The sequence below is a fragment of the Ranitomeya imitator genome, chromosome 8 (genome assembly GCF_032444005.1).
Source record: "Ranitomeya imitator isolate aRanImi1 chromosome 8, aRanImi1.pri, whole genome shotgun sequence".
Lineage (NCBI taxonomy): Eukaryota > Metazoa > Chordata > Amphibia > Anura > Dendrobatidae > Ranitomeya > Ranitomeya imitator.
In genome coordinates, this window is record NC_091289.1 from 29,389,983 (window position 1) to 29,417,694 (window position 27,712).

The following is a 27,712-nucleotide window of genomic DNA, read 5'->3' on the forward strand; positions in this document are numbered from 1 at the left end:
AGGTCGGGGGCTACTACGTGAAATGTAACCTCTGCCCACACTAAGCAGCCAAGACATGATAGCCTCCCTTAACCATTATATAACTGTTGAACGAACAATTATTCAACCAAAAGCAGTTTCTCCCAACTTTCACATGCACAGGAACACTCAGCTTGACCAAAGCTCCTGTGTTCTCTATGAGAGAGCTTTTGCCAGACATTGGCTTATCTACATGGAGAACCAAAGGGTTGGCTGCTGATATTCAACAAGTCAGATACTTCGCTTCCTTGTCGTGGGATTATCAGGAGGCCTCTATACATATTAAACACTTCTGTAATACCACCGATATTAGGGTATTCGCTAATTTTAGTCTGATGTGTATGGGCGCCTTTAGTGTCCTTGTTTGCATCTACAAACAAGCCTACAGATTTCTTTGGCACTACATATACAGTGGGGCAAAAAAGTATTTAGTCAGTCAGCAATAGTGCAAGTTCCACCACTTAAAAAGATGAGAGGCGTCTGTAATTTACATCATAGGTAGACCTCAACTATGGGAGACAAACTGAGAAAAAAAAATCCAGAAAATCACATTGTCTGTTTTTTTATCATTTTATTTGCATATTATGGTGGAAAATAAGTATTTGGTCAGAAACAAACAATCAAGATTTCTGGCTCTCACAGACCAGTAACTTCTTCTTTAAGAGTCTCCTCTTTCCTCCACTCATTACCTGTAGTAATGGCACCTGTTTAAACTTGTTATCAGTATAAAAAGACACCTGTGCACACCCTCAAACAGTCTGACTCCAAACTCCACTATGGTGAAGACCAAAGAGCTGTCAAAGGACACCAGAAGCAAAATTGTAGCCCTGCACCAGGCTGGGAAGACTGAATCTGCAATAGCCAACCAGCTTGGAGTGAAGAAATCAACAGTGGGAGCAATAATTAGAAAATGGAAGACATACAAGACCACTGATAATCTCCCTCGATCTGGGGCTCCACACAAAATCCCACCCCGTGTGGTCAGAATGATCACAAGAACGGTGAGCAAAAATCCCAGAACAACGCGGGGGGACCTAGTGAATGAACTGCAGAGAGCTGGGACCAATGTAACAAGGCCTACCATAAGTAACACACTACGCCACCATGGACTCAGATCCTGCAGTGCCAGACGTGTCCCACTGCTTAAGCCAGTACATGTCCGGGCCCGTCTGAAGTTTGCTAGAGAGCATTTGGATGATCCAGAGGAGTTTTGGGAGAATGTCCTATGGTCTGATGAAACCAAACTGGAACTGTTTGGTAGAAACACAACTTGTCGTGTTTGGAGGAAAAAGAATACTGAGTTGCATCCATCAAACACCATACCTACTGTAAAGCATGGTGGTGGAAACATCATGCTTTGGGGCTGTTTCTCTGCAAAGGGGCCAGGACGACTGATCCGGGTACATGAAAGAATGAATGGGGCCATGTATCGTGAGATTTTGAGTGCAAACCTCCTTCCATCAGCAAGGGCATTGAAGATGAAATGTGGCTGGGTCTTTCAACATGACAATGATCCAAAGCACACCGCCAGGGCAACGAAGGAGTGGCTTTGTAAGAAGCATTTCAAGGTCCTGGAGTGGCCTAGCCAGTCTCCAGATCTCAACCCTATAGAAAACCTTTGGAGGGAGTTGTAAGTCCGTGTTGCCAAGCGAAAAGCCAAAAAAATCACTGCTGTAGAGGAGATCTGCATGGAGGAATGGGCCAACATACCAACAACAGTGTGTGGCAACCTTGTGAAGACTTACAGAAAACGTTTGACCTCTGTCATTGCCAACAAAGGATATATTACAAAGTATTGAGATGAAATTTTGTTTCTGACCAAATACTTATTTTCCACCATAATATGCAAATAAAATGATAAAAAAAACAGACAATGTGATTTTCTGGATTTTTTTTTCTCAGTTTGTCTCCCATAGTTGAGGTCTACCTATGATGTAAATTACAGACGCCTCTCATCTTTTTAAGTGGTGGAACTTGCACTATTGCTGACTGACTAAATACTTTTTTGCCCCACTGTAGTTATTACAGCACTTTCCTTCTTTCCCCGCCTAACATGTCTCCCTCTTGGTCCCTGCAGCGCTTAAAGCCATAAAAACATCTATATTGACCTTCATCAAGCCTCGAGTGGACCTGTGGTGAAGATGACTTCCTCCTCCTCCAAACTGACTGCCAATTAATGATATAGACATTCTTCAACAGCACTCCTAAAAACACAAAGCGATCAAGGAAAAAAAGCATATACGGGCCTGGATAGGCATGAAAAGAGCATGGACCCCAGAGCAGAAGCTGCGAGTCCAGCCTTAATCTCAAGTAATAACATTGGAATGAGTTGTCCAAGAGATTAAAGAATTGAGGATTAGAACTTCAATCCTTACCAAAGGTAAAAACTGGGAGTACGGTTTTGACAAGCTCTGCTCCAAGATTCAGTGCCCATTTAATCCATCACAAACTGATGACACCGATCACGAAAATAAAAACAAAAATGATAGAATCAACTTTTCTTGATGCTCTTTTGACATGTATATGAATTGGTTGGTTCCATTGAAAGATCTGCCATTTATTAAAAAAAAAATCAACTTTGTAACATTTTGCTAAAAACGAAGGACACTTTGAAAATATTTGGTATTTTACGTCTTCTCTAGGAGAGGCTGATTGAATACATTCTGATTAATTTTAGTATTAAATGATATATCAGTTTCAGAGGTGAGAGCATTGAATTCCGCTGCATTACGGCCATTAGTTTGGGATTTATGCTTCCATTCACGTTGGAAGATAGCTTATGTGATACATATCAGTACCTAGAAAACTTTCACATAATGTATCTGAATTTCTGGTTGAAATCAATTTTTCTCTCCTTACTCAGCGGGAAACAATTCTATAGAACCTTATTATGAGTTAGTTTAGAAAGTTGGAAAGATTTCAGTATCTTATCGGGAGAATGGAATAACATGTTCAGATACAATCTAGGGAAAATTAGAACTTGGCGACTTATGAGCTTGTTGCTGTGATAACTCCAGATAACAAAAGACGATACATGAAGCTGCTGATCTGAAGCTATAAAATACCAGATCCTACAATATATGAATATTAAGGGTAGATCGCAAACATAAGAACAAAGTTGGGTCAATCTTTTTATTTGGGGCTCAAAGTCTAAATTCCTTATTAGTTTGTCTTTGGAGTTTAGGAGGAAGCTGGAGTAATCGCAGGAAACCTACGCAAAAGCTCTTTATAGATGTTGTCCTTGGTGGAATTTGAACCCAAGACCCCCCAGCTCCTCTTGACTATCGGCCATCGCAATGTCCGATTATAAAAGTGGCAATAGAAATTTTAACAAAGTTGTCCAAACCCACCAATTTCTGACCAACAAATGCATATGGGGGTCTCTTAACTGTACCTTGACAGGTGATGTAACGTAAAAGTAGGTAAGACAGGTTGAACTTGAACTCTCAATCGTTTTGTTCAAGGAGAAGATAAGCCACCGCCAAAGTTGGCTTGGAAAAGCTCGCTCAAATTCCCACCATAAAAAAAACATGTAGGCTTGCTTCAACGGAACTCACAGCATAATTTTGGTACTATGCTTCAACTTTTCTTCATATTTTTAAAAACTTTTTTACTGGATTTAGTAGTCCCCTTAGGGGACTTGAAGGCACAGTGGTCTTTAGCAGACCCTCGGCGTTCATGACAGCTCATCAGCGGGCCGCAATCACATGGGAGCGTGGGATGACGTGTGCCCCTGTTCCTTGAATTAAATTCCGCTATCAGAGATTTAGAGCCGGATATAACAGGTTAATAGCGGCTGGAGGAGCTCCAATTCACATGCTGCTGTTAGAAGGCACATGATGGCTGATTAAATCAGCCATCATGTGCGGAGAAAGAAGCAGGCTCAGCGTAGGAGCCTGCACGCCCCACTTTTCAGTTTTTGAATTTCCGCAAAAATTTAAAATAACCCAAAAATTTCGTTCAACTTCACAATTGTGTTCCACTTGTTGTTGATTCTTCACCAAAAAATTTACATTTGGTATCTTTAGGTTTGAAGCATGATATGTGGGAAAAGGTTGAAAAGTTCCAGGGAGCCGAATACTTTCGCAAGGCACTGTAAATCGGGCCCCACGTGGGAATTTAATGATATCTATGATTAAATGTAGACATTTTGATATTTGGAGTAAGACTTGTTCCCCATCCCCTTACAGCGGCATCTCGGATATTTTCACTTTAGAAACTTTTGCACATATTTTTGTGGATTTTATTGGCCCCATTAAATATAATCCAGCTTTTACTTTAGATTTAGCGTCTCATGTGTTAAGATTATCTTCCACTTCATCTGATAAACTGCGCGAAGAACAAATAAATGAGGCAATGCTAAATACCAACGTCTTCCTCTCGCCTTGTAATGTATTTTCAGCTCAGTTTTTTTTATTTTTGCTTTATTATTTTTAGATGCAGAACAGGCTTTCTTGCCAGAGGCTTTATAGATGCCGCAGCTTAATATTATCGATGCTTCATTTTTTAATTGCATTGCCTATGTTACTTTCGTGCAAGTTGCAGTAAATTAGCTTAATTAATCAATTTATGTTAATTATGTGTTACAAACACTGCGCTCATTTGCATATCAGTAATGAATAAAATATGTCAGCCTTTAACCGCAGGTGGGGTAATAAAACTATTGTCATTCACAGAAATAAAACCTATTAAGAGATAGGTAACAATAAGAATAATTTATAAGGTGGGGTTAAATAACCTAAAATATGTAATTTTATCATAGTTTGTTTAAAGGAAATCAGTCACCAGGTTTGTGCTATGTAATGAGAGCAGCAGAATGTAGGGTCAGAGCCACTGATTCCGGCGATGTATCACATACTGGGCTGCTTGCTGTCATTTTGATGCAATCACAGTTTTCTCTGCTGCAAATCTACCAGTTCTGTAAATGCTGAGCTTTGTACAACCCTGCCCCCACACCACTGATTGGCAGTAATCAATGGCAGGGGCGGGGTTACACAGAGCAGTTGACTAGGAAGCACAAGATATCTAGTCCTGTAGTGATAATCTCGTGCTGATAAAACACTGATTTTATAGAAACCGTTACACACAGCCCAGTAAGTGAAACATTGCTGGAATCAGGGTCTCAGCCCCTACATTATGCTGCTGTCAGATTACATAGCAAAATACTGCTGATGGATGCCCTTTAATGTGTTATCTATAGGATTTACTATTATATTATAATCAGCTGGGTTTGACCTCTGAGACATCCACCGATTCTCAGAATTATGTCGTCACAGAGCCGTTTTAGCTCTATGTGTTGTCAAGTTTTTACTGCAAGATGGCACTCCCAGCTAGCTGACTGTGCGAAGAACTGGAGCACTGCGCTAAGTTACCATTTTTCCTGCTTTTTGGAGTGGGTGCACTCAAAAAATGCCTGAAAATCGTTTCAAAGGGGCCTAAAAAAAACTCACCCTATTAATGTTTTATGTAAAACCACGTTGTTATTCACATATTTAGTCTTTTAAGCATTTTTCTCCAGTTTTTGCTTTTGATCTCCTAGTAGAAAAAGAAAGCGCATGTGCCTTCTTTTGAAGTGTCTCTTGATGGAAACTTCTCCAAAAAAAGACTGGAAAATAAAACACTTAAAGATGTACTTCTCTCAAAGTTTTCATCCTCTTAATATATTGCAATCTCCATATTATACAGCACTGTGTACTTACAATTGCTCATTTTGCCTTTCACCCAGAAGATTCTTCTCTTTTCTCTGCTCTATGTAGAAGCAGGAAGTTTCCTTCCCTGCATTTATCATCCCCCTCTTCGCCTACAGACCCAGCTGCTCCCTTTTCAATCTGCCAGTGACTTTTGCAGTGACTCGCGACTTATGCAGGGAAAATTGACCTCCTGTTTCTACATAGAGCTTAGAAGGATTCAGTTATTCAGTTTTTAATCATGTGAAGTCATAGACCAAATGGAAGAGACACAAATTAGCTGGGTAGAAAGGCAAAATTAGCAATTGTGAGTAGTAAATACACAGTGCTGTATAATATGATAATTGCAATATATTAAGAGGATACAAATGTTGATGGGAAGAGGAAACGTTTTGTTTTTTTGTCGCTCAAAAGACGTTCTTTACAAAAGAATGAAAACACACAAGAAATTCTTTACAATACAAGTTAATCAGAAAACTTAAAAGTGGCCATCAAGTATTTTGCCATCATTTGTCCTTGCAAAATAAAGGCTTTCGTATTCTTAATTAACCATTTAAGGAACAGGGGTATCTCCATTTTTTGCTCCCCTTCTTCCCACAGCCATAACTTTTTTTATTTTTCCGTCAATATGGCCATGTGAGGGCTTGTTGTTTGCGAGACGAGTTGTACTTTTGAAATGGCATCATTGGTTTGACCATATCATGTACTGGAAAGCAGTAAAAAATTCCAAATGCGGTGAAATTGCAAAAAAATTCCACATTTGTTTTATGATTTTTTTTTACCGTGTTCACTAAATTCTAAACTTGACCCACCATTATGATTCTCCAGGTCATTACATAGACACCAAACATGTCTAGGTTTTTTTTATTTAAGTGGTGAAAAAAAAATCCAAAATTTGTATGAAAAAAAAAAGTTGTCATTTTCTGAGACCCGTATCGTCTCTATTTTTTCAGAATCTGGGTCCAGGTGAGGGCTTATTTTTTGCGCGCCGATCTGACATTTTTATTGATACCATCTGGGTGTACATATGATCTTTTAATCACCTGTTATTGCATTTTATTGCAATGTCTTAGCGACCAAAAAAACGTAATTCTGGCGTTTCAAATTTTTTTCTTGCTACGCCGTTTACCAATTGGATTAATTTTTTCATTATTCATAGATCGGGTGATTCTGAATATGGCGATACCAAATATGTGCATGCTTGAATTTTTTTTATTATTGTTTTATTTTGAAAGGGGCGAAAGGGGGGTGATTTAAACCTTTATATATTTTTTTTCTCCATGGGAGACTAGAAGCAGCCATAACCTGATTGGCTTTGCTACATGCAGGCGATGATCAGATCGCCTGCATGTAGAAGAATACCTCACTTGCTATGAGCGCCAACCACTGGACGGCGCTCATAGCTATCTGGCTATGACAACTACAGGGGTCTCCTGCTGACCCCGGGTTGTCATGCCAACCCATCGGTGACCCGTGGTCATGTGACACGGGCACCGATGGGAGGTGGTAATGACGCGCTTCCTGTGTGTGCATGTTAACGGCCGTGGGTAAATCGTGATTCCACCCGTGGCTGCTAGGGGCACATGTCAGCTGATCAGATCAGCTGTCATGTGCTGGAAAAGGTGCGGACTCATCGCTGGATCTCGCATCAAACCGGGGGAGGCATCCAATGATGGACTATGCCCGTCATTAGATCTTAAGGGGTTAAATGGAGTGGGAAAATAGTGACCAGAATTGATGGTAAAAAAGTGGTTTAAAAAAACAAAGAACCAATCAGGAAGTTTCCTAAAATGTCTTCTGCTTGAAAATTACAGAAAGTTCGGCTGAATTTATAAGACTTTGGCCCTGAGAACTTGCCAGTCTTGATGAGTGGACGTGGTGGAGTCAGAAGCCCCTGATTCTATGATTCATGAAGAGGTGCACCATTCTTCCTGAATCTAGAGTCTCTGACAAGTGGTGTGCACCTATACAGTATACGGCACACCAGAAATGGTCATTATGCCTAAAAAGTTCAATTTTAGTTTCATCAGACCACAGGACAGGTCTCAAAAATTAAGGTCTTTGTTCCTGTGTGCATTTGCAAACATTAATCTGGCTTTTTTATGTTTCTTTTGGAGTAATGGCTTCTTCCTGGCAGAGTGACCTTTCAGTCATGTTGATACAGTACTCGTTTCACTGTGCATATTGGCACAATCTTATCAGCTTCCGCCATCATCTTCACAAGGTCCTTGGGTTGATATGCAGATGTCGGAACAAAGCACGTTCATCTCTGGGACACAGAACCCATCTCCTTCCTGAGCGGTATGATGGCTGGACATTCCCATCTTGTTTGTACTTGCATATAATTGTTTGTACAGATGAACGAGGCACCTTCATGTATCTTGAAATTGTACACAAAGATGAGTCAGACTTGTGCAACTCCACAATTCACTTCCTGATATCTTGGCTGATTTATTAAGACTTTCCCATGATGCTACACAAAGAAATAGTGTCATTCAGGTGTGCATTAAAATACATCCACAGGTGTGTCACTAATTAACTCATATGTTGCCAAAAAAAGCTTCCAAACACATGACATTATCATATGGGCAAGTAGAGGAGCTGCGGAGACACCATCACGTGTTTCTCAAAGCAGGCAGTGAATAGCCAGGCCTTTCACCGGGAAGGAACAACCAAGGGAAGGGCAGCATCCAATAAAGGAAAACATCCAATAAAGGAAAACCACCTATGCCAAGCATGGTATCCATCCACAGACAGCTGTTTTGGGGTTTTTGCCCCTCATCAGTGTGGAGTAGGAAACTGGCTATCAGGAGCAGTGCCTAGTAGAAAGTCTATAAAGGCACGGATGATTGACCTCGTGGAGACCAAAACATCCCACACCGCGGAGACACCATCACGTGTTTCTCAACGCAGTGATCCAGAACACTGCCCCCAAATATGCAAATGCAAGTAGAGGAGCTGCGGAGACACCATCACGTGTTTCTCAATGCAGGCAGTGAATAGCCAGGCCTTTCACCGTGAAGGAACAACCAAGGGAAGGGCAGCATCCAATAAAGGAAAACATCCAATAAAGGAAAACCACCTATGCCAAGCATGGTATCCATCCACATACAGCTGTTTCGGGGTTTTTGCCCCTCATCAGTGTGTAGTAGGAAACTGGCTATCAGGAGCAGTGCCTAGTAGAAAGTCTATAAAGGCACGGATGATTGACCTCGTGAAGACCAAAACATCCCACACCGCGGAGACACCATCACGTGTTTCTCAACGCAGTGATCCAGAACACTGCCCCCAAATATGCAAATGCAAGTAGAGGAGGCCTTATCATCATATGGGCAGTCCAGAATTATTTAAAGGCATAGTAATCTTAGTGTGTGTAAACTTTTGACTTTGCAGAAAGTACTATAATAAAAATGTCTTAAAACATTCTTCATATATAGTGCATAAACTTCTGGTTTCAACTGTGCATCCCCCAAGCATGGGACCTGTTAGCATCTGATCAATGGTCAAGCCTCTACCCATTTAATATTGATGACCTATTCTGAGGATAGGTCATCTATATCAGTCCAGGGCCACCACTTTTACATTGGGTCATGTGTGTACCATCATAACTACAAAGATTTTGTTGAAATTAAAGTTCTTTATGGATACAGGGTCTCAGATGAGGCAAAGGAAATTCAGGCCAAAGGTGGCACCTGCCCAACTACAAGGAGTGGAGGTTGACACTTTAAATCTTGGTCGCTCCACCTCATCAATACCTTGTGAATAATCACATCACTCTGCCAATATTTCATTACGTCATGTCATTTTTAATATTCATATTTATACTAAAGCCAATTTTGATGAATTGGTTCTCTTGCAGAAGAAAACAATGTTGTACTTGTCTTTGTTGCCGCTGATGTCCGGTTTTGAAAACCTGACGAGAAATATAAAAAATGTCAATATAGATAATTTATCTAATTTACATATTAAATCCTATTTATTTCCTGGAATAAAATGAATTTGGATGAGAAAAGCAGTTCACAAGCAAATGATTTTCATGAAGACAGATGAGGCCCTGAATGGACATCAAGAAGCATTTTCACACGATACCAAGGTACAGAATAACTGCAATGAACAAGTAATCTAATTACAGTATGTACAAGTGAACAATCCATCCTTGTATCATCCATCCATCCTTGTATTCATCCTTGTATCCATCCATCCATCCTTGTATCCATCCATCCTTGTGTCCATCCATCCTGGTATCCATCCGTCAATCCTTGAATCCAACCATCCATCCTTGTATCCATCCGTACACCCTTGTATCCATCCATCATTGTATCCATCCATCCATCCTTGTATCTATCCGTACACCCTTGTATCCATCCATCCTTGTATCAATCCATCCATCTGTCACAGGGCTTCCGCGACAGAGAGGTTCCAGAGAACCGCAGCGCTCTGGGCCTCGTTCACACATGATGAACAGAAGTTCTTCTCCTGAATTCTGACCTGGCTGTCTTGTGCCAGCAGGGCAGGAGTTAAACCTTGTTACTGAAGTTACTGAGAGCTATGTCTCTCAGCTGATTTGGTTTTGGTAATCTCCGCTCCTATATAGACTCAGCTTTGTCTACCACTGTTGTCAGTGATCAGTTCTGCTGCCTGGCTTGGAGTGAGAAGGAGCGTGGTATTAGGAGCTTGGAGGTTTATTTACAGAGATTGGTGTCTGCTGTTTTGGTTGCATGCTAAACCTGTTTTCCTTCCTAGTTTTTTCTTTCTCTTCTCTTCTCTGTGTTTCCTCTGTGGTTGTGTGAGCATTTGGTGAGTTTGAGACTTTTAGTTACCTTGTCTGCATACCGTTTAATTGTCGGATTTATACACTGGTGCAGTCCACCTCCCTTGGGGGGAGAGGGGGCCACTGATGGGGATACGCTGGCCTCCTAACCATCATAGGTACCCCTGAGATAAGGGAAAGCCAGGGACCCATTATAGTGGCAGGGACAGGTGCAGGTCCCAGTATGCCGTCCTGCCCCTTTATCGCCGTCAACGGCGTGACACCATCCTTGTATCCATCCATCCATCCTTGTATCCATCCGTACACCCTTGTATCAATCCATCCTTGTATCCATCCATCCTTGTGTCCATCCATCCTTATATCCATCCATCAATCCTTGTATCCATCCAGCCATCCTTGTATCCATCCAGCCATCCTTGTATCCATTCATCCATCCTTGTATCCATCCATCCTTGTATCCATCCAACCATCCTTGTATCATCCATTCATCCTTGTATCATCCATCCATCCTTGTATCCATCTATCCTTGCATCCATCCATCCATCCTTGTATCAATCCATCCTTGTAGCCATCCATCCTTCCATCCTTGTATCCATCCATCCATCCTTGTATCCATCCATCCTTGTATCATCCTTTCATCCTTGTATCCATCCATCCTTGTATCCATCCTTGTATCCATCCATCCTGGTATCCATCCATCCTTGTATCATTCTTCCATCCTTGTTTCCATCCATCCTTGTATCCACCCATCCATCCATCCTTGTATCCATCCATCCATCCATGTATCCATCCTTCCATCCTTGTATCCATCCATCCATCCATCCTTGTATCCATCCATCCTTGTATCAAACCATCCACCCTTGTATCCATCCATCCTTGTATCAATCCATCCATCCTTGTATCCATCCTTCCATCCTTGCATCCATTCTTCCATCCTTGTATCCATTCATCCATCCTTGTATCCATCCATCCTTGTATCCATCCATCCTTGTATCCATCCTTCCATCCTTGTATCCATCCTTCCATCCTTGCATCCATCCTTCCATCCTTGTATCCATCCTTCCATCCATCCTTGTTTCCATCCATCCTTGTATCCATCCATCCATCCATCCATCCATCCTTGTATCTATCCTTGTATCCATCCATCTTTGTATCAATCGATCTTTGTATCCATCCATCCATCCTTGTATTCAGACTGTGTTTTAGTGCCAAGTGCTGATCAGACTTCACCTCGATACAAAACCAAGTCAGACTCCTTACTTACAGTCAAGACTATGAATATATATAGACCCTCCTGGGAATCTGAACTAACACTCACCCCTGACCAACAGACCTCCCACAAAATACAATCGTTGCTAGCATAATTGGACCATAAGAGATTTCCCTTTTTGTTTTGGGCATTCAGGAAGAAGGAGGGGGAAACATATAAATGTTTAATAAACAGTTCAATTCCTCACTGATAAATGTATGACTGAAAAAAAACACAACAAAATGTAAAACAAATACAAGAGAGCAAACCTTTAAATAAAAGCTCTATTCTTAGGCTATGTTCACACGTTGCGCTTTTGCTGTGTTTTTTTAAAGCACATTTTCAGCTGCGTTTTACAGTACCAGCGAAGGCTATGAGATTTCAGTAATCTCATGCACACACATTGTTTTTATTTCCTGACTAATTTGGAAAACTGTTGCAGGTCACTTCTTTCAGCGTTTTTGCAGCGTTTTTTCACCCATGGAAAGCAATGAATAAGTGCAAAAATGCGGCCAAAACGCAGGCAAAAATGCAGGTATCAGGTTTTGTTGTATTTTTGGTGCAAAACCCTTGAGGAAGTTGCATCATGATTCTTTTTGGACCACTAAAGACTTATCAGCATGCACAAAAGACAACAAAAGCGCGGCAAACAAGCAGCAAAAAAAAAAACATCTAAACCTGCTGTTTTTTGCAGCAGGTTTTTCCTGCAGAAAAAAAAAATGCAGCGAAAATGCAACGTGTGAACATAGCCTTAGCGATGGAACAAAAAAATTTGATTTGTTACGAATTTTCCAAACATTTTGAATTCTTGAGAAAACATTCTGGATTTTTTTTTTGAGGCTCAGAAGCAGCGTAGATAAGAAACCACGTCGCTCGCCCCTACAAGTGACTGCGTCAGGCCAGTCACTGGCGTCAGTACCGGAAGAGCTGAGCAAAGGACGGCGAAACTGCATCGGACGCGGCATAAGGAGTCAGGGAAGGACTAGGAGAGGTTAGTATTAAATGTTTTATCTTTTAACCCCTTCCCTCCCTTCCGTTCATCAGATTTTGGTGCCTGCAGGGACCTCAGAGCTTAAGGCTATGTGCACACGTCAGGATTACTTCCGGATTTTTCAATTTTTTGGGGGCATTTTTTCGCTATAAAAGCGTGCTAAAAACGGTTAAAATACGCATACATATGCATCCCGTCATTTAGAATGCATTCCGCAATTTTTGTGCATATTGCTGAAAAAAACGCAGCATGGTCATTATTTTGCGGATTTTTTGCGGATTTCCCACTATATTATTGCATCTGATAACCTCCGGAAAAATCCACAAAAGAGCTGCAAAAAAACGCGCAAAAAAACGTGAGAAATACGAGAAAAAAACGTGAAAAATCCGCATGAGGATTTCTTGCAGAAAATGTCCGGTTTGTTCAGGAAAGGCTGTGTGCACACGCTGCGGATTTTGCTGCGGATCCGCAGCGGATTTGACCGCTGCGGATCCGCAGCAGTTTTCCCAAAGTTTACAGTACCATGTAAACCTAAGGGGAAAAAAAACTGCTGTGCACATGCTGCGGAAAATGCAGCGCAGAAACGCTGCGGATTATTTTCTGCAGCATGTCAATTGTTTGTGCGGATTCCGCAGCGGGTTTCAACCAGCACCAATAGGAAAGTGCTGGTGAAAAATCGCAGAAGAAACCGCAAGAAAATCTACAGTGAAAACCGCAGTGGTTTTGCACTGCGGATTTTCCAAATCCGCTGCGGAAAAATCCGCAAGAACATCCGCAGCGTGGGCACATATCCTTATAGTGTTTCCTTCTGACTAGCAACAATTTTATTTGGACCGAATGGAATCTTTCGGCTGAACTGAGTGAATTTCTCAGCAATGTATTTCAGATCTGTTCATCTCTAAGTAGTAAAGACACCAATACCATAGGGTCTTTGAAACTCTGTATTGCACGGTGTGCAACTACTGCGACATAAAATGTAAAAACATGAGAAAGACTGTATAGATTTTTTTTTTTTTTTTAAACGTGTGATATTTTTTTTCCTAAAAATGAAAAAAAATAAATGTAAAAATCATAAGAAGGCCGTATGTATCTTACGAGAAAAAAAAAATAGAAGGTAAATTTTAGAATTTAAAAAAAAAAATGAATTTTCGCTCTGGGTATCAGGGGCCAAAAGACGAAGGAGGCTGCCGTCACACTAGCAGTATTTGGTCAGTATTTTACATCAGTATTTGTAAGCCAAAACCAGGAGTGGGTGATAAATACAGAAGTGGTGAATATGTTTCTATTATACTTTTCCTCTAATTGTTCCACTCCTGGTTTTGGCTACAAATACTGAGGTAAAATACTGACCAAATACTGCGCTAGTGTGACGGCAGCCGGAGACGTGCGTGAAACACAGGGACGCGTGTCTGTCAGAGCTCAGGTGTAATGGTTGGAGAATGAGGGCTGGTCAGGTTACATGGAGTGTGAATGGAGGCGGAGGAGGAGGAACGTTGTTGTGTCTGACAGGAATGACAATGGTGGTACAGCTGGAGCACACTCCCAGGGGTAGGCCCGGCTGCTGGTTGCTAAGCGACAGACACGCTGTTTGCTGCACTTCCTGCTCCACTGCCTGTATCAGAGATATCCCAGTATATCCCAGTTCATTCCCTCCGACACTGTATTCCTGGGAGCCCTGGGTAAGTCATGTGCAAAATTTTCCATGGCGGACGACATGTATGAAGCGTTAGCTGATTAACCCTTAGGGTATGTGTCCACGTTCAGGATTGCATCAGGATTTGGTCAGGATTTTTCATCAGTATTTGTACGCCAAAACCAGGAATGGAACAATTAGCGGAAAAGTATAATAGAAACATATGCACCACTTCTGTATTTATCACCCACTCCTGGTTTTGGCTTACAAAAACTGATGGAAAATCCTGACCAAATCCTGATGCAATCCTGAACGTGGACACATACCCTCAAAGTATCCAGATAACTGATTATTATTGGACACGTTTACGGCACGTGTTGTACTGTCGTTACCTGACCTAATAGAGACGTGCCCCACGGGGGTCCGAGGGGCTCGTCCACACAAGGCACGAGAGCCACAATGCATGATTTGCAGTAAGACCTCATTCAGACGTCCATTCTTCACATATGTGTTCGGTCCGTGGACCCGTTGCCGCGTATGGAGCTGTATTTTTTTACATGCATGTAGGTGCCGTGATCCGGAGTGTGGCAGCGGACCCGTCTGTGGACCACAATCGGAAGGAAGTAGTCCAGCTTCACAGATCTACGCGTTTCGGGTGCTAGTAGCACCCATCTAATCATGACCAGCACCCAAAACACGCAGATGTTCGCATTTTAACCTGTCCGCAGTGTGTATACACACCTAATAAAAGAGGATTTGCTTTTCCGAGAACCTCCTTTCTTAGACTGCTGGAAATCAGTCTTCGTATGAAAAAAAAAAAAATAATAATATGGACATCAGACTGAGGTGAAGCTCTTATTCCTTCAGTGTGTTGGATTACATTTTTATTCAGGTTTTACCATGTGCAAAAAAAAGAATGTTTCCTTCTTTCAGAAAAGAACGAGGGAGAAAAGGACACCATTAGAGTTCGCTCACACAAGCATATAAATCGGAAGAGTGCAATACGATAAAACATCACTGGCATATTGCGAGTGCCTCTGACAATCGGATCGCACCCACCCATACAAGTCTATGGATGCATAAGAAACATCGGCTTGCACTTGGATGTCATCCGAGTGCAGTCCAAGTACCGTGGACGCCGGCAATGGAGGAGATGGAGAAATTACTTTTTCGGTTTCCTCCACACTTGTCCTGCGACTCTCTCATGCGAGAGGATTGGACCACACTGCACTGACACTCGGCTCAATATCTAACAGAGTTTTAGCCAGGTGTCATTTGTAGGGATGAGTGGACCCGTGGAAGATTAGGTTCTGGACTGGTATCAGACCTGAACTTTATTCCAAAGTTTGGTGCGGGTACCAGCACTGCACCCGATCTTGAACAAGGATCTGAACCGTATTAAAAACAATAGGGTCCCCAACTGGGGAAATATTCTCTTTCTCTCTCACTCTCTCTCTCTTCCCTGATTTCTTTGAAACTACGAACATTGCAATGGACTTCCGGGAGAAGTCCGTGTTTGGCATTTAGCCGCGAGACATTCAGCCGCGGGGATTCGAATATAGTATTCAAGCACGCCAAAGACACTTGTTTAGCACACGAGCATGCTCAGATAACACCTTACCCAACAACATTCGCTCATCACTATTGTTGATGTATAGAATAAATACCATATGGATGTAAAAAAAACTGCATAAGAATGTCTAAAATAGAACCCCTTATGGAAGGAAAATTGTCCATTTTTTGGGGATGAATAATGGACAATTTTACATAGACTCATCTGAAATTGACCCTTAGGCACTTACCGTAGAATACGACTGAATGCTATGTGAGAAAACATCGTCTACCACTCGGCCCAGTGTTAATCTATTTGGCAGCTCACATCAGCGTTTTTTTTTTTTCTCAGGAGTGTTCGATGTGTGTGTACAATCACAGCATGCTGCAATTGGCACCGAGTCTCGCCAATGCAAGCCTATGGGTGCAAGAAAATAATCGCACAGCACTCGGAACCATGCGAGTGCTGCCCGATTTTTACTCACCAATGCCCTTTGAAAAGCCGGCAATTCATGTGCCGTGACCAGTAAAATCACAGCATGACGGGTTAGAATAGAATAGATATATACACTTAGAATGCACAGATAAATAGATGTCAGTGACACACACACATATATATATATATATATATATTACATAGACAGAGAGAAGAAAAGCCGGCAATTCATCTGTCATGTACTGTAAAATCACAGCAGGAGCCGACAGGATAGAAGAGATGGATTACATACAGTAAATACAAATAGAATAGGTGTGCAATTGCAGCTTTTCTTCTATCTATCTATCTATCTATCTATCTATCTATCTATCTATCTATCTATTATCTATATAGTACCTTGCGAAAGTATTCGGCTCCCTGGAACTTTTCAACCTTTTCCCACATATCATGCTTCAAACATAAAGATACCAAATGTAAATTTTGGTGAATAATCAACAAGTGGAACACAATTGTGAAGTTACACAAAATTTATTGGTTATTTTAAGTTTTTCTGGAAATTCAAAAACTGAAAAGTGGGGCGTGCAATATTATTCGGCCCCTTTAACTTAATACTTTGTTGCTCCACCTTTTGCTGCGATTACATCTGCATGTCGCTTGGGGTATGTCTCTATCAGTTTTGTACATCGAGAGGCTGAAATTCTCGCCCATTCTTCCTTGACAAACAGCTCGAGCTCAGTGAGGTTTGATGGAGATCGTTTGTGAACAGCAGTTTTCAGCTCTTTCCACAGATTCTCGATTGGATTGAGGTCTGCACTTTGACTTGGCCATTCTAACACCTGGATATGTTTATTTGTGAACCATTCCATTGTTTTGTTTTATGTTTGGCATCATTGTCTTGTTGGAAGACAAATCTCCGTCCCAGTCTCAGGCCTTTTGCAGACTCCAACAGGTTTTCTTTAAGAATGGTCCTGTATTTGGCTCCATCCATCTTCCCATCGATTTTATCCATCTTCCCTGTCCCTGCTGTAGAAAAGCAGCCCCAAACTATGATGCTGCCACCACCATGTTTGACAGTGGGGATGGTGTGTTCAGCTTGATGAGCTGTGTTGCCTTTACGCCAAACATATCATTTGGCACTGTTGTCAAAAGTTTGATTTTGGTTTCATCTGACCAGAGCACCTTCTTCCACATGTTTGGTGTCTCCCAGGTGGCTTGTTGCAAACTTTAAACAACACTTTTATGGATATCTTTGAGAAATGGCTTTCTTCTTGCAACTCTTCCATAAGGGCCAGATTTGTGCAGTGTACGACTGATTGTTGTCCTATGGACAGACTGTTCCACCTCAGCTGTAGATCTCTGCAGTTCATCCAGAGTGATCATGGGCCTCTTGGCTGCATCTCTGATCAGTCTTCTCCTTGTTTGAGATGAAAGTTTAGAGGAACGGCCGTGTCTTGGTAGATTTGCAGTGGTAGGATACTCCTTCCATTTCAATATGATCGCTTGCACAGTGCACATTGGGATGTTTAAAGTTTTGGAACTCATTTTGTATCCAAATCCGGCTTTAAACTTCTCCACAACAGTATCACGGACCTGCCTGTTGTGTTCCCTGGTCTTCATGATGCTCTCTGTGCTTCAAACAGAACCCTGAGACTATCACAGAGCAGGTGCATTTATACGGAGACTTGATTACACACAAGTGGATTATATTTGTCATCATTAAGCATTTAGGACAACATTGGATCATTCAGAGATCCACAATGAACTTCTGGAGTGAGTTTGCTGCACTGAAAGTAAAGGGGCTGAATAATATTGCACTCCCCACTTTTCAGTTTTTGAATTTCCACAAAAATGTAAAATAAGCATTAAATTTCGTTCAACTTCACAATTGTGTTCCACTTGTTGTTGATTCTTCACCAAAAATTTACATTTGGTATTTTTATGTTTGAAGCAAGATATGTGGGAAAAGGTTAAAAAGTTCCAGGGAGCCGAATACTTTCGCAAGGCACTGTATCTACTATATAATTATCTAAGGGTCACTTCTGTCTTTCTGTCTGTCCTTCTATCTGTCCTTCTTTCTGTCACGGATATTCATTGGTCGCGGCCTCTGTCTGTCATGGAATCCAAGTCGCTGATTGGTCTCGCCAGCTGCCTGTCATGGCTGCCGCGACCAATCAGCGATGGCCACAGTCCAATTAGTCCCTCCCTACTCCCCTGCAGTCAGTGCCCGGCACTCGCTCCATACTCCCCTCCGGTCACTGCTCACATAGGGTTAATGCCAGCAGTAACGGACCGCGTTATGCCGCGGGTAACTCACTCCGTTAACGCCGCTATTAACCCTGTGTGACCAAGTTTTTACTATTGATGCTGCCTATGCAGTGTCCATAGTAAAAGGATCTAATGTTAAAAATAATTTAAAAAAAAAATCATTATATACTCACCTTCCGCCGCCTTTCCCGCTCCTAACGACACTCCGGTAACCGCTCCATGCAAGCGGCAGGTTGCGGTGGCAAGGATGGTATGCGACAAGGACCTGCCATGACGTCATGGTCATGTGACCGCGACCTCATGACAGGTCCTGCACGCCTGCGCGAGAAGGACCTGCCATGACGTCACGGTCGTGTGACCGCGACGTCATCACGGGTCATGCGCTACCAACCCTGGGACCGGAAGCTGCCGAGTGCTCCGCATACAGGCGACATGACTACAAGGGCTCCCTCAGAAGGTGAGTATATGTTTATTTTTTATTTTTTAACCTGTGACTTACGTGGCTGGGCAATATACTACTTAGCTGGGCAATATACTACGTGACTGGGCAATATACTACATGGCTGGGCAATATACTACGTAGCTGGGCAATATACTACGTGACTGGCCAATATACTACGTGGCTGGGCAATATACTATGTGACTGGCCAATATACTATGTGGCTGGGCAATATACTACGTAGCTGGGCAATATACTACGTGACTGGCCAATATACTACGTGGCTGGGGAATATACTACGTAGCTGGGCAATATACTACATGACTGGTCAATATGCTACGAGGCTGGGCAATATACTATGTGGCTGGGCAATATACTACGTAGCTGGGCAATATACTACGTGGCTGGGCAATATACTACGTGGCTGGGCAATATACTACGTAGCTGGGCAATATACTACGTGGCTGGGCAATATACTACGTGGACATGCATATTCTAGAATACCCGATGCGTTAGAATCGGGCCACCAACTAGTACATATATATATATATATATATGCGTCACTGACATCTGTATATCTGTGCATTCTATATGTATATATCTATTCTAACCTGTCACACTGTGATTTTACTGTATGTGGCAGATGAATTGGCAGATTTTATTCTATCTATCTATCTATCTACTGTATCTATACAGGTATTTCTCACAAAATTAGAATATCATCAAAAAGTGAATTTATTTGAGTTCTTCAATACAAAAAGTTAAACTCATATATTATATAGAGTCATTACAAGCAGAGTGATCTATTTCAAGTGTTTTTTCTGTTAATGTCGGTGTTCTTGGTATCTGCAGCATTAGATCAGATAGACAGAGTATACAGCAGTGTGAGCAGCCTCTTCTTACCTCAGCACTCCAGGTATCTCCAGTATTAGATTATAGACAGGGTGGACAGCAGTGTGAGCAGCCTCTTCTTACCTCAGCACTCCCGGTATCTCCAGTATTAGATCAGAAAGACAAAGTGGAATGCAGTGTGAGCAGCCTCTTCTTACCTCAGCACTCCTGGTATCTCCAGTATTAGATCAGATAGACAGGGTGGACAGCAGTGTGAGCAGCCTCTTCTTACCTCAGCACTCCTGGTATCTCCAGTATTAGATCAGATAGACAGGGTGGACAGCAGTGGGAGCAGTCTCTTCTTACCTCAGCACCCCTGGTATCTCCAGCATTAAATGAGATAGACAGGGCGGACAGCAGTGTGAGCAGCCTCTTCTTACCTCAGCACCCCTGGTATATCCAGTATTAGATGAGATAAACAGGGTGGACATCAATGTGAGTGGTCTCTTCGTATCTCAGCCCTTCTGGAATCTTCAATATTTGATCAGATAGACAGGGTGATCAGCAGTGTGAGCAGCATCTTCTTACCGCAGCACTCCAGTGTTAATCAGTTGACATGAGCATCCTAGAAAAGAGGGGAATCACCAGAGAAGGCATGAATAGTAGAGTGTGGTGAGGTGTACGCAGTGGCAGAGGTGATGATGTCCATCAAAAAAGTACGTATAACCCTATAAGAAAATCAGAGTCATTGGTAGGGCTCGTGTCCTTATTTTATTACGTCTCTTTACAAAAGATTGTTCTATCATGGCCATGTGTATGAGCACTTTGGCCCCTACTGACTATTACATTTGTGCCTTCTTTTGTCTAGTTTTTGGTAATTTAATGGTTGTTTTTCATTTGCGCCTTATTCATCTTTTAATTTGTACCCTTTTTCACTCTATTTTGTATGTGTTCACTAATCTTCTGTTGTGTTTGCCGATGTGGGCGCAGTTTTGCTTAACAGATGTTGTAACCAACTTATGAATTCAGACTTTCTAAAAAGTTGCAAAATTTTAGTGGGATTATACTTTAGTCTTCACTTTTTGTATATCTTTTGCACATTTTGCTACTTTTTGCCTAAGTAGTCGGAAAAAAGATTCAAGGCAAAAATAAAGAACATTTTTTATTTCATGAACCATGAAGAATTTTTAGGAGTGACTTAAAAAAAATGAAAATCATGAATCGGACCCATATTATGTGTGTACGAAGCCGATAAAGAATGGTCTACGGTTCGACTGTACTGTAGATGGGATTAAATACAGTAGATTTGTCCATTAAGTTTTTGTCTCATTTGTTTTTTTGTTTTTTTTTAGAAAAGGCGAGAACATAGATTGAGTCACTTTTGAAGTGGTCCTATATTTTTTAACTACTCTGCCCTTTCCCTGGTTTATTTAAAAAAGAGGAAATTCCGCCCAAACAGTAAAAATAATGTGAGAAGCTATTTTGCAAACATAGAATACTAAGACAGGTGTTTCTATTAGTTGCATTAATTAATTACGGTTTTATCAAGAAGTACTAGACGCACAGAAGAAGGAAAGGTGTCGGAGTTGGCGTCTGCTCCCCGGAATATAAAATGAAGTCGGAGCTGTTTACTGCGTTGCTACTATGGAGATAATCCTGCCACAAGGCTCTGACGAGGAGAATGAGATCTGAAGATTTAAGTGCTTCGTGAATAAAGAAAATACAACTATATAGTTCTTGTCTTCAGACTTATAAAAGGGAATTAAAACCAAGCCTGGCCTCTTAAAGGTATTTATTACCGAGATGTTTGCAATGGAACAAAGTCATAAACTACGACCACTATATCAATAGATTACTTGGATGCTTGCGAATTGAAGATTAGGATTTGTCACCCCGGCCACCCTTTTGGAAGCATAAATGGCAGCCAGTGTGCCGTTCCTTGGGATTAATGTATTAAATATAATCCACCCTGAAATTAATCATTTCTATATACAAAATGGCACAGTATTATATCCATGAAATGATTACCAATGTCTCTGCCGGGGGTAATTTATTAGTACACTGTGCCCATTCGGAACTCCACTTTCGTCTGACTAGCCGAGGCTTTGGTTTCCAGAGCTGAACTTACTGCTGGATGCAGTGACAGCTCCCTTACTGTATATGTAGGGTTGTTTATGGTGAGACAACCCCTTTTAAATTAGCAGTTTTGTTTCCATAAGTTGGGGAGACACCAAACTCTATTGACTGACCCAACTTGGCTGAGCGTTCACGTGTTTACGATGAGGACAGTGGAGAAATCCACGGAGAGACTGCTCCACCAGCGGATAGTCTCCTCTGCAAAAAATAAAAATTAGCAATTGAGCCTTCTCTATTCCGACCATACACATTAGATGGCTGTTGGCCAAACGATGATCCAGCCGATCATTCAGCCGACAGCCATCTCAGCCAACTCTCCCATACACCGGAGCCCAAATTTAGCCGAGTGCTACTGTGATCTCTGTAAAAAGCAGCTGGCTGACATGTCTGCCAACAGCTTATCTCTGGGGGAACAATGTGATCAGCAGTCCGAAATTTGACAAGTCCCGATCGACATCTCTCCCGATGATCGATCTACCGGCGCCTTCAACACACTAGACCATCAGCAGAACTCGTTGATGATGGCGGATTGGTCTAAGGATCTGCCTGGCTCATTCAACTTTCATCTAATGTTGATGGAGAGAGTTTATTCCCTTCCGCGACACCACTGGAAGTAATTTATTTTCCCTGAGAATTAAAGGATCGGACGTGTTGAAATCCAACCGCCCTTCCTACTTCCCCCCCAAACTTAGGCTGCTGGAGAAAGTCATATCGTCTCCATATACATTAGATCCTGGTTTGGCCAACATCAAAATGGTTTTCTCACAAGAGCTAAAGGATATGCCATAAATGTCTTACAGATGCAAGTCCTACCTCTGAAGAGCCTAGCACCTGTTTCCAAAACAGGAGTTCCCCGATCCACCATTGTAGCTGATATCTGATCAGCGTGAGTGGAAGTTGACCACATTGATTCATTTCTAGGGGAGTTACAGCCAGGTGATAGCATTTGCTTGGCTACTTCTCCACTTGGTCAGACGCCAGCTGGAGCAGGGTAGACACTATATGATCTACCAGAAATTTAAGACATAACCACAGGATTATCCTTTTTAAGTAAAGTTTATAGCCACCTTCACAGCCTATGCTTAATGTTTATTACTCTAGTTTTATAGCTGGACACAACTTCTGTACCAGTACAGTGCCATTCTTTTGGATACCGCGATACCTATCAACGTACACATCAAGATGTACAAGATGTATGTGGCTAATGATAATGAATAGGGTTGAGCGAAACGGGTCGAACATTTTCAAAAGTCGCCGACTTTTGGCTAAGTCGGGGTTTCATGAAACCCGATCCGACCCCTGTGCGGGGTCGGCCATGCGGTACGCGACTTTCGCGCCAAAGTCGCGTTTCAATGACGCGAAAAGCGCCATTTCTCAGCCAATGAAGGTAAACGCAGAGTGTGGGCAGCGTGATGACATAGGTCCTGGTCCCCACCATCTTAGAGAAGGGCATTGCAGTGATTGGCTTGCTGTCTGCGACGTCACAGGGGCTATAAAGAGGCGTTCCCGCCGACCGCCATCTTACTGCTGCTGATCTGAGCTTAGGGAGAGGTTGCTGCCGCTTTGTCAGAAGCAGGGATAGCGTTAGGCAGGGTCCATTAACCACAAAACCGCTTGTGCTGCAGCGATTTGCACTGTCCAACACCACCCTCGGTGTGCAGGGACAGTGGAAGTTTTTTTTTTTTTTTTTTTCCCCTCAGCGCTGTAGCTCATTGGGCTGCCCTAGAAGGCTCCCTGATAGCTGCATTGCTGTGTGTACGCCGCTGTGCAAACCAACTGCTTTTTTCAAAGCACAAATCCTCTTGTTCCTTCCTTTCTGCACAGCTATCTTTTTTGTTTGTCCACACTTTTTATTTCATTTGTGCATCAGTCCACTCCTTATTGCTGCCTGCCATACCTGGCTGAGATTACTGCAGGCAGGGAGATAGTAGCTGCCTGCCATACCTGGCTGAGATTACTGCAGGCAGGGAGATAGTAATTGTAGGACATTCCCTGTTTTTTTTTTTTTTTTTTTTTTGGTGGGAGATTAAGATTGGCAATTTGGCATTTCTGCTAGAGTGCCATCCCTGTGTGTGCCATCTCTCTCACATAGTGGGCCATAGAAAGCCTTTTCATTTTTCTGTATTTTTTTTTGTGGGGTGTATAAATTCTCCCTGATAAAAATACAGTGGGAGATTAATATTGGCCTTTGGGCTTGTGTGCCAGTCCTGAGTGTGCCATCTCTCTCACAAATAGTGGGCCATAGAAAGCCTATTTATTTTTTTTTTTGGTTTTATAAATTCTCCCTGAAAAAAAGGGAGATTAATATTGGCCTCTGGGCTTGTGTGCCAGTCCTGAGCGTGCCATCTGTGCCAGCCCTGAGCGTGCCATCTCTCTCACAAATAGTGGGCCATAGAAAGCCTATTTAATTTTTTTTTTTGTTTTATAAATTTTCCCTGAAAAAAGGGAGATTAATATTGGCCTCTGGGCTTGTGTGCCAGTTGTGAGCGTGCCATCTGTGCCAGTCCTGAGCGTGCCATCTCTCTCACAAATAGTGGGCCATAGAAAGCCTATTTAAATATTTTTTTGGTTTTATAAATTCTCCCAGAAAAAAAGGGAGATTAATATTGGCCTCTGGGCTTGTGTGCCAGTCCTGAGCGTGCCATCTGTGCCAGCCAGCCCTGAGCGTGCCATCTCTCTCACAAATAGTGGGCCATAGAAAGCCTATTTAATTTTTTTTTTTGTTTTATCAATTTTCCCTGAAAAAAGGGAGATTAATATTGGCCTCTGGGCTTGTGTGCCAGTTGTGAGCGTGCCATCTGTGCCAGTCCTGAGCGTGCCATCTCTCTCACAAATAGTGGGCCATAGAAAGCCTATTTAAATATTTTTTTGGTTTTATAAATTCTCCCAGAAAAAAAGGGAGATTAATATTGGCCTCTGGGCTTCTGTGCCAGTCCTGAGCGTGCCATCTGTGCCAGTCCTGAGCGTCCCATCTCTCTCACAAATAGTGGGCCATAGAAAGCCTATTTTATTTTTTTTTTGGGTTTCAGAAATTCTCCCTGGAAAAAAAAAGGGAGATTAATATTGCCCTTTGGGCTTGTGTGCCAGTACTAAGCGTTCCATCTCTCTCTCTCTCTCAGTCAGTGGGCCATAGAACGCATATTTTTGGTTTTATTTGTTTTCTAAATTCTCCCTGAAAAAATCATTTTATTTTATTTGGTTTCTAAATTCTTCCTGATAAAATCATATTTTTTTTATTATTTTTATTTCTAAAGTCTCCCTGAAAAAAAAAAAAAAAAAACAACCAAAAAAACAGTGGGAGATTAATATTGGCCTTTCTGCTTGTGTGCCAGTCTTGACTCCTGGGTGTGCCATCTCTCTCTCTCTCTCTCTCTCTCTCTCTCTCCAATTGTGGTCCATAGAAAGCCTATATTTTTTTTCCTTGATTTGGGTTCTAAAATCTACCAGAGAAAATAACTACATCAATCATTGGTAGAAAAATATTGGCCTCTGGGTTTGTGTGCCACTCCTGACTCCTGTGTGCGTCATCTCTCAGTCAGTGGGCCATAGAACGCCTATTTTTGGTTTTATTTGTTTTCTAAATTCTCCCTGAAAAAATCATTTTATTTTATTTGGTTTCTAAATTCTTCCTGATAAAATCATATTTTTTTTATTATTTTTTTTTCTAAAGTCTCCCTGAAAAAAAAAAAAAAAAACAGTGGGAGATTAATATTGGCCTTTCTGCTTGTGTGCCAGTCTTGACTCCTGGGTGCGTCATCTCTCAGTCAGTGGGCCATAGAACGCCTATTTTTGGTTTTATTTGTTTTATAAATTCTCCCTGAAAAAATCATTTTATTTTATTTGGTTTCTAAATTCTTCCTGATAAAATCATATTTTTTTTATTATTTTTTTTTCTAAAGTCTCCCTGAAAAAAAAAAAAAAAAAACAACCAAAAAAAACAGTGGGAGATTAATATTGGCCTTTCTGCTTGTGTGCCAGTCTTGACTCCTGGGTGCGTCATCTCTCAGTCAGTGGGCCATAGAACGCCTATTTTTGGTTTTATTTGTTTTATAAATTCTCCCTGAAAAAATCATTTTATTTTATTTGGTTTCTAAATTCTTCCTGATAAAATCATATTTTTTTTATTATTTTTTTTTCTAAAGTCTCCCTGAAAAAAAAAAAAAAAAAAACAACCAAAAAAAACAGTGGGAGATTAATATTGGCCTTTCTGCTTGTGTGCCAGTCTTGACTCCTGGGTGTGCCATCTCTCTCTCTCTCTCTCTCTCTCTCTCTCTCTCTCTCTCTCCAATTGTGGTCCATAGAAAGCCTATATTTTTTTTCCTTGATTTGGGTTCTAAAATCTACCAGAGAAAATAACTACATCAATCATTGGTAGAAAAATATTGGCCTCTGGGTTTGTGTGCCACTCCTGACTCCTGTGTGCGTCATCTCTCAGTCAGTGGGCCATAGAACGCCTATTTTTGTTTTTATTTGTTTTATAAATTCTCCCTGAAAAAATCATTTTATTTTATTTGGTTTCTAAATTCTTCCTGATAAAATCATATTTTTTTTATTATTTTTTTTTCTAAAGTCTCCCTGAAAAAAAAAAAAAAAAAAAAAAAAAAAAAAAAAACAGTGGGAGATTAATATTGGCCTTTCTGCTTGTGTGCCAGTCTTGACTCCTGGGTGTGCCATCTCTCTCTCTCTCTCTCTCCAATTGTGGTCCATAGAAAGCCTACATTTTTTTTCCTTGATTTGGGTTCCAAAATCTACCAGAGAAAATAACTCCATCAATCATTGGTAGAAAAATATTGGCCTCTGGGCTTGTGTGCCACTCCTGATTCCTGTGTGCGTCATCTCTCACTCAGTGGCCCATAGAAAGCATATAGTTTGTTACATTTGTTTTCTAAATTCTCCCTGCAAAAATCTATTTTTTTTTTTTTGGGGGTTTCTAAAGTGTTCCTGAAAAAAATAAAAATAAAAAAAAAATAATAGTGTGACATTAATATTAACATTTGTGCTTCAGTGACAGTCCTGCGTGTGGGGCATCTCTCTAATTTGCAGCCACCAAAAAAAGAGTGTGTAACATTGGGCCTGATTTTCGCTGTGGTCTCACCAACCTGTAAAGGGGTAGCTAAATCATACTGAAGTTATAGCTCACCGTGTAAGTTGTGTGACTGCAACAAATAACGTTAGTTTGGTTACGTTTTTAAAACAATGAGGAAGTCTAGTGGAAGAGGTCGTGGCCGGGGGCGTTCATTGTCAGCTGGTAATGAGGGTAGTGGTAGTGGTGGAGCATCAGGTGGTCATGGGGGAAAAAATATTGCACCTAAGTCTGGAGCTGTGGAGCCAGGTTCGTCGTCCGGCTACACAAGGCCTCGAACGCTCCCTTTTCTGGGATTAGGAAAACCGCTTTTAAAGCCGGAGCAGCAAGAGCAAGTTTTGGCTTATCTTGCTGACTCAGCCTCTAGCTCTTTTGCCTCATCTCGTGAAACTGGTAAAAGTAAAAGCAGCGCGTCGTTAGTGGATGTTCACGGTCAGGGACAAGTCACTTCCTTGTCCTCTTCAGCAAAAACAACAACAGAGAAGAATGCAGCAGGCGACACAACGGGTTACTCCATGGAGCTCTTTACACATACCGTCCCTGGCTTAGAAAGTGAAGCAGTTAACAGTCCATGCCCATTACAAATTGAATCTGACATGGAGTGCACTGACGCACAGCCACA

General features: G+C 41.6%; 1 protein-coding gene across 1 annotated transcript in view; it reads left to right on the plus strand.

Moving 5' to 3' along the window:
* Nucleotides 1-14,211: 14,211 nt before the first annotated feature.
* Nucleotides 14,212-27,712, plus strand: part of CFAP20DC (CFAP20 domain containing) — a 396,453-nt gene continuing 382,952 nt past the window's right edge. The window contains exon 1 of the mRNA XM_069736631.1: nucleotides 14,212-14,395. The gene's annotated coding sequence lies outside the window, so the exon portion shown is untranslated. The remainder of the gene's footprint in view (nucleotides 14,396-27,712) is intronic.